General features: G+C 47.2%; 8 non-coding genes across 8 annotated transcripts; all 8 read left to right on the top strand.

Moving 5' to 3' along the window:
• Positions 1-798: 798 nt before the first annotated feature.
• On the top strand, positions 799-870 carry TRNAP-CGG (transfer RNA proline (anticodon CGG)). Its single transcript has one exon. It is a non-coding gene; the product is annotated as a tRNA-Pro (tRNA).
• A 722-nt stretch (positions 871-1,592) lies between these two features.
• Positions 1,593-1,664, top strand: TRNAP-CGG (transfer RNA proline (anticodon CGG)). Its single transcript has one exon. It is a non-coding gene; the product is annotated as a tRNA-Pro (tRNA).
• A 714-nt stretch (positions 1,665-2,378) lies between these two features.
• TRNAP-CGG (transfer RNA proline (anticodon CGG)) lies at positions 2,379-2,450 on the top strand. The gene has a single exon. It is a non-coding gene; the product is annotated as a tRNA-Pro (tRNA).
• Positions 2,451-3,641: 1,191 nt separating this feature from the next.
• TRNAP-UGG (transfer RNA proline (anticodon UGG)) lies at positions 3,642-3,713 on the top strand. Its single transcript has one exon. It is a non-coding gene; the product is annotated as a tRNA-Pro (tRNA).
• Positions 3,714-3,800: 87 nt separating this feature from the next.
• Positions 3,801-3,872, top strand: TRNAP-UGG (transfer RNA proline (anticodon UGG)). Its single transcript has one exon. It is a non-coding gene; the product is annotated as a tRNA-Pro (tRNA).
• Positions 3,873-4,904: 1,032 nt separating this feature from the next.
• TRNAP-AGG (transfer RNA proline (anticodon AGG)) lies at positions 4,905-4,976 on the top strand. Its single transcript has one exon. It is a non-coding gene; the product is annotated as a tRNA-Pro (tRNA).
• A 1,357-nt stretch (positions 4,977-6,333) lies between these two features.
• TRNAP-CGG (transfer RNA proline (anticodon CGG)) lies at positions 6,334-6,405 on the top strand. The gene has a single exon. It is a non-coding gene; the product is annotated as a tRNA-Pro (tRNA).
• A 722-nt stretch (positions 6,406-7,127) lies between these two features.
• On the top strand, positions 7,128-7,199 carry TRNAP-CGG (transfer RNA proline (anticodon CGG)). The gene has a single exon. It is a non-coding gene; the product is annotated as a tRNA-Pro (tRNA).
• Positions 7,200-7,500: the final 301 nt, after the last annotated feature.

Below are 7,500 nucleotides of genomic sequence, written 5' to 3'. Positions count from 1 at the left end.
ACATGGTTCTTTGGTCTAATGGTATGATTCTCGCTTAGGGTACGAGAGGTCCCGGGTTCAAATCCCGGACGGACCCCGTGGAAAATCTTACTACAAACCAGTTTTATGGAGAAGTTTTCAACGTGTTAGGCTACATATTCACATATTGAGAGCAAAGTAACGTGGTCCGTTGGTCTAGGGGTATGATTCTCGCTTTGGGTGTGAGAGGTCCCGGTTTCAAATCCTGGACGGACCCCGCTTAAAATCTTTCTACCAATCAGTTTCATGGAGGAGAGTTCAACGGGTTATTCAAGATATTCATATATTGTGAAAAACGTAACATGGTTCGTTGGTCTAGGGGAATGATTCTCGCTTTGGGTGCGAGAGGTCCCTGTTTCAAATCCCGGACGGACCCCGCGGAAAATCTCTCTACCAATCAGATTTATGGAGGAGGCTTCAACGGGTTAGGCTACATATTCACATATTGAGAGCAAACTATCATGGTCCGTTGGTCTAGGGTGTGATTCTCGCTTTGTTTGCGAGAGGTGCCGGGTTCAAATCCTGGACGGACCCCGCGGAAGATCTTTCTACCGATCAGATTTATGGAGGGGACTTCAACGGGGTATTCAAGATATTAACATATTGAGAGCAAACTGATATGGTCCGTTGGTCTAGGGGTATGATTCTCGATTTGGGTGCGAGAGGTCCCGGGTTCAAATCCCTGACGGATCCCGCGGAAAATCTTTCTACCAATCAGTTTTATGGAGAAGACTTCAACGGGTAAGGCTTCATATTCACATATTGAGAGCAAAGTAACTTGGTCCGTTGGTCTAGGGGTATGATTCTCGCTTCGGGTGCGAGAGGACCCAGGTTCAAATCCCGGACGGACCCCGCGGAAGATCTTTCTACAAACCAGTTTTATGGAGAAGTTTTTAACGTGTTAGGCTACATATTCACATATTGAGAGCAAAGTATCATGGTCCGTTGGTCTCGGGATATGATTCTCGCTTTGGGTGCGAGAGGTCCCGGGTTCAAATCCCGGACGGACCCTGCGGAAAATCTTTCAACCAATCAGTTTTATGGAGAAGACTTAAACGGGTTAGGCTACATATTCACATATTGAGAGCAAAGTATCATGGTCCGTTGGTCTCGGGGTATGATTCTCGCTTAGGTTGCGAGAGGTCCCGGGTTTAAATCCCGGACGGACCCCGCGGAAAATCTCTCTACCAATCAGATTTATGGAGGAGGCTTCAACGGGTTAGGCTACATATTCACATATTGAGAGCAAACTATCATGGTCCGTTGGTCTAGGGTGTGATTCTCGCTTTGTTTGCGAGAGGTGCCGGGTTCAAATCCTGGACGGACCCCGCGGAAGATCTTTCTACCGATCAGATTTATGGAGGGGACTTCAACGGGGTATTCAAGATATTAACATATTGAGAGCAAACTGATATGGTCCGTTGGTCTAGGGGTATGATTCTCGATTTGGGTGCGAGAGGTCCCGGGTTCAAATCCCGGACGGATCCCGCGGAAAATCTTTCTACCAATCAGTTTTATGGAGAAGACTTCAACGGGTAAGGCTTCATATTCACATATTGAGAGCAAAGTAACTTGGTCCGTTGGTCTAGGGGTATGATTCTCGCTTCGGGTGCGAGAGGACCCAGGTTCAAATCCCGGACGGACCCCGCGGAAGATCTTTCTACAAACCAGTTTTATGGAGAAGTTTTTAACGTGTTAGGCTACATATTCACATATTGAGAGCAAAGTATCATGGTCCGTTGGTCTCGGGATATGATTCTCGCTTAGGGTGCGAGAGGTCCCGGGTTCAAATCCCGGACGGACCCTGCGGAAAATCTTTCAACCAATCAGTTTAATGGAGAAGACTTAAACGGGTTAGGCTACATATTCACATATTGAGAGCAAAGTATCATGGTCCGTTGATCTCGGGGTATGATTCTCGCTTAGGTTGCGAGAGGTCCCGGGTTTAAATCCCGGACGGACCCCGCGGAAAATCTTTCTACCAATCAGTTTTATGGAGGAGACTTCAACGGGTTATTCAAGATATTCACATATTGAGAGCAAAGTAATATGGTCAGTTGGTCTAGGGGTATGATTCTCGCATTGGGTGCGAGAGGTCCCGGGTTCAAGTCCCGGACGGACCCCGCGAAAAATCTTTCTTACAGTCAGATTTATGGAGGAGTCTTCAACGGGTTAGGCCTCATATTGATAGCAAACAATCATGGTCCGTTGGTCTAGGGTATGATTCTTGCTTTGGGTGCGAGAGGTCCCGGGTTCAAATCCTGGACGGATCCCGCGGAAAATCTTTCTACCAATCAGTTTTATGGAGAAGACTTCAACGGGTAAGGCTTCATATTCACATATTGAGAGCAAAGTAACTTGGTCCGTTGGTCTAGGGGTATGATTCTCGCTTCGGGTGCGAGAGGACCCAGGTTCAAATCCCGGACGGACCCCGCGGAAGATCTTTCTACAAACCAGTTTTATGGAGAAGTTTTTAACGTGTTAGGCTACATATTCACATATTGAGAGCAAAGTATCATGGTCCGTTGGTCTCGGGATATGATTCTCGCTTAGGGTGCGAGAGGTCCCGGGTTCAAATCCCGGACGGACCCTGCGGAAAATCTTTCAACCAATCAGTTTAATGGAGAAGACTTAAACGGGTTAGGCTACATATTCACATATTGAGAGCAAAGTATCATGGTCCGTTGATCTCGGGGTATGATTCTCGCTTAGGTTGCGAGAGGTCCCGGGTTTAAATCCCGGACGGACCCCGCGGAAAATCTTTCTACCAATCAGTTTTATGGAGGAGACTTCAACGGGTTATTCAAGATATTCACATATTGAGAGCAAAGTAATATGGTCAGTTGGTCTAGGGGTATGATTCTCGCATTGGGTGCGAGAGGTCCCGGGTTCAAGTCCCGGACGGACCCCGCGAAAAATCTTTCTTACAGTCAGATTTATGGAGGAGTCTTCAACGGGTTAGGCCTCATATTGATAGCAAACAATCATGGTCCGTTGGTCTAGGGTATGATTCTTGCTTTGGGTGCGAGAGGTCCCGGGTTCAAATCCTGGACGGACCCCGCGGAAAATCTTTCTACCGATCAGATTTATGGAGGGGACTTCAACGGGGTATTCAAGATATTCACACTTTGAGAGCAAAGTAATATGGTCCGTTGGTCTAGGGGTATGTTTCTCGCTTTGGGTGCGAGAGGTCCCGGGTTCAAATCCCGGACGGACCCCGCGGAAAATCTTGCTACCAATCAGTTTTATGGTGGAGACTTCAACGGGTTATTCAAGATATTCATATATTGTGAAAAAAGTAACATGGTCCGTTGGTCTAGGGGTATGATTCTCGCTTTGGGTGCGAGAGGTCCCGTGTTCAAATCCGGGACGGACCCAGCTGAAAATCTTTCTACTAATCAGTTTTATGGAGAAGACTTCAACGGGTTAGGCTACATATTCACATATTGAGAGCAAAGTAACATGGTCCGTTGGTCTAGGGGTATGATTCTCGCTTTGGGTGCGAGAGGTCCTGGGTTCAAATCCCGGTTGGACCCCTCGGAAAATATTTCTTACAATCAGATTTATGGAGGAGACTTCAACGGGTTATTCAAGATATTCACATATTGAGAGCAAACTAACATGGTCCGTTGGTCTAGGGGTATGATTCTCGCTTTGGGTGCGAGAGGTCCCGGGTTCAAATCCCGGACGGACCCCGCGGAAAATCTTTCTACCAATCAGTTTTATGGAGAAGACTTCAATGGGTTAGGCTACATATTCACATATTGAGAACAAAGTAACATGGTCCGTTGGTCTAGGGGTATGATTCTCGCTTTGGGTGCGAGAGGTCCCGGGTTCAAATCCCGGATGGACCCCTCGGAAAATCTTTCTTACAGTCAGATTTATGGAGGAGTCTTCAACGGGTTAGGCCTCATATTGATAGCAAACAATCATGGTCCGTTGGTCTAGGGTATGATTCTTGCTTTGGGTGCGAGAGGTCCCGGGTTCAAATCCTGGACGGACCCCGCGGAAAATCTTTCTACCGATCAGATTTATGGAGGGGACTTCAACGGGGTATTCAAGATATTCACACTTTGAGAGCAAAGTAATATGGTCCGTTGGTCTAGGGGTATGTTTCTCGCTTTGGGTGCGAGAGGTCCCGGGTTCAAATCCCGGACGGACCCCGCGGAAAATCTTGCTACCAATCAGTTTTATGGTGGAGACTTCAACGGGTTATTCAAGATATTCACATATTGTGAAAAAAGTAACATGGTCCGTTGGTCTAGGGGTATGATTCTCGCTTTGGGTGCGAGAGGTCCCGTGTTCAAATCCGGGACGGACCCAGCTGAAAATCTTTCTACCAATCAGTTTTATGGAGAAGACTTCAACGGGTTAGGCTACATATTCACATATTGAGAGCAAAGTAACATGGTCCGTTGGTCTAGGGGTATGATTCTCGCTTTGGGTGCGAGAGGTCCCGGGTTCAAATCCCGGTTGGACCCCTCGGAAAATATTTCTTACAATCAGATTTATGGAGGAGACTTCAACGGGTTATTCAAGATATTCACATATTGAGAGCAAACTAACATGGTCCGTTGGTCAAGGGGTACGTTTCTCGCTTTGGGTGCGAGAGGTCACGGGTTCAAATCCCGGACGGACCCCGCGGAAAACCTTTCTACCAATCAGTTTTATGGAGTAGACTTCAACGGACTAGGCTTCATATTCACACATTGAGAGCAAAGTAACATGGTCCGTTGGTCTAGGGGTATGATTCTCGCTTTGGGTGTGAGAGGTCCCGGTTTCAAATCCTGGACGGACCCCGCTTAAAATCTTTCTACCAATCAGTTTTATGGAGGAGAGTTCAACGGGTTATTCAAGATATTCACATATTGTGAAAAACGTAAAATGGTTCGTTGGTCTAGGGGTATGATTCTCGCTTAGGGTACGAGAGGTCCCGGGTTCAAATCCCGGACGGACCCCGTGGAAAATCTTTCTACAAACCAGTTTTATGGAGAAGTTTTCAACGTGTTAGGCTACATATTCACATATTGAGAACAAAGTAACGTGGTCCGTTGGTCTAGGGGTATGATTCTCGCTTTGGCTGCGAGAGGTCACGGGTTCAAATCCCGGACGGACCCTGCGGAAAACCTTTCTACCAATCAGTTTTATGGAGTAGACTTCAACGGGTTAGGCTACATATTCACATATTGAGAGCAAACTAACATGGTCCGTTGGTCTAGGGGTATGGTTCTCGCTTTGGGTGCGAGAGGTCCCGGTTTCAAATCCCGGACGGACCCCGCGGAAAATCTCTCTACCAATCAGATTTATGGAGGAGGCTTCAACGGGTTAGGCTACATATTCACATATTGAGAGCAAACTAACATGGTCCGTTGGTCTAGGGTGTGATTCTCGCTTTGTTTGCGATAGGTCCCGGGTTCAAATCCTGGACGGACCCCGCGGAAGATCTTACTACCGATCAGATTTATGGAGGGGACTTCAACGGGGTATTCAAGATATTAACATATTGAGAGCAAAGTGATATGGTCCGTTGGTCTAGGGGTATGATTCTCGATTTTTGTGCGAGAGGTCCCGGGTTCAAATCCCGGACGGATCCCGCGGAAAATCTTTCTACCAATCAGTTTTATGGAGGAGACTTCAACGGGTTATTCAAGATATTCACATATTGAGAGCAAAGTAATATGGTCCGTTGGTCTAGGGGTATGATTCTCGATTTTTGTGCGAGAGGTCCCGGGTTCAAATCCCGGACGGACCCCGTGGAAAATCTTTCTACAAACCAGTTTTATGGAGAAGTTTTCAACGTGTTAGGCTACATATTCACATATTGAGAACAAAGTAACGTGGTCCGTTGGTCTAGGGGTATGATTCTCGTTTTGGCTGCGAGAGGTCACGGGTTCAAATCCCGGACGGACCCTGCGGAAAACCTTTCTACCAATCAGTTTTATGGAGTAGACTTCAACGGGTTAGGCTACATATTCAAATATTGAGAGCAAACTAACATGGTCCGTTGGTCTAGGGGTATGGTTCTCGCTTTGGGTGCGAGAGGTCCCGGTTTCAAATCCCGGACGGACCCCGCGGAAAATCTCTCTACCAATCAGATTTATGGAGGAGGCTTCAACGGGTTAGGCTACATATTCACTAATTGAGAGCAAACTAACATGGTCCGTTGGTCTAGGGTGTGATTCTCGCTTTGTTTGCGATAGGTCCCGGGTTCAAATCCCGGACGGATCCCGCGGAAAATCTTTCTACCAATCAGTTTTATGGAGAAGACTTCAACGGGTAAGGCTTCATATTCACATATTGAGAGCAAAGTAACTTGGTCCGTTGGTCTAGGGGTATGATTCTCGCTTCGGGTGCGAGAGGACCCAGGTTCAAATCCCGGACGGACCCCGCGGAAGATCTTTCTACAAACCAGTTTTATGGAGAAGTTTTTAACGTGTTAGGCTACATATTCACATATTGAGAGCAAAGTATCATGGTCCGTTGGTCTCGGGATATGATTCTCGCTTTGGGTGCGAGAGGTCCCGGGTTCAAATCCCGGACGGACCCTGCGGAAAATCTTTCAACCAATCAGTTTTATGGAGAAGACTTAAACGGGTTAGGCTACATATTCACATATTGAGAGCAAAGTATCATGGTCCGTTGGTCTCGGGGTATGATTCTCGCTTAGGTTGCGAGAGGTCCCGGGTTTAAATCCCGGACGGACCCCGCGGAAAATCTCTCTACCAATCAGATTTATGGAGGAGGCTTCAACGGGTTAGGCTACATATTCACATATTGAGAGCAAACTATCATGGTCCGTTGGTCTAGGGTGTGATTCTCGCTTTGTTTGCGAGAGGTGCCGGGTTCAAATCCTGGACGGACCCCGCGGAAGATCTTTCTACCGATCAGATTTATGGAGGGGACTTCAACGGGGTATTCAAGATATTAACATATTGAGAGCAAACTGATATGGTCCGTTGGTCTAGGGGTATGATTCTCGATTTGGGTGCGAGAGGTCCCGGGTTCAAATCCCGGACGGATCCCGCGGAAAATCTTTCTACCAATCAGTTTTATGGAGAAGACTTCAACGGGTAAGGCTTCATATTCACATATTGAGAGCAAAGTAACTTGGTCCGTTGGTCTAGGGGTATGATTCTCGCTTCGGGTGCGAGAGGACCCAGGTTCAAATCCCGGACGGACCCCGCGGAAGATCTTTCTACAAACCAGTTTTATGGAGAAGTTTTTAACGTGTTAGGCTACATATTCACATATTGAGAGCAAAGTATCATGGTCCGTTGGTCTCGGGATATGATTCTCGCTTTGGGTGCGAGAGGTCCCGGGTTCAAATCCCGGACGGACCCTGCGGAAAATCTTTCAACCAATCAGTTTAATGGAGAAGACTTAAACGGGTTAGGCTACATATTCACATATTGAGAGCAAAGTATCATGGTCCGTTGGTCTCGGGGTATGATTCTCGCTTAGGTTGCGAGAGGTCCCGGGTTT

Source organism: Leiobunum rupestre, chromosome 10, assembly GCF_980474605.1.
Source record: "Leiobunum rupestre chromosome 10, qqLeiRupe1.1.hap1, whole genome shotgun sequence".
NCBI classification, from domain to species: Eukaryota; Metazoa; Arthropoda; class Arachnida; order Opiliones; family Sclerosomatidae; genus Leiobunum; species Leiobunum rupestre.
This window is presented reverse-complemented; position numbering and strand designations above follow the sequence as displayed.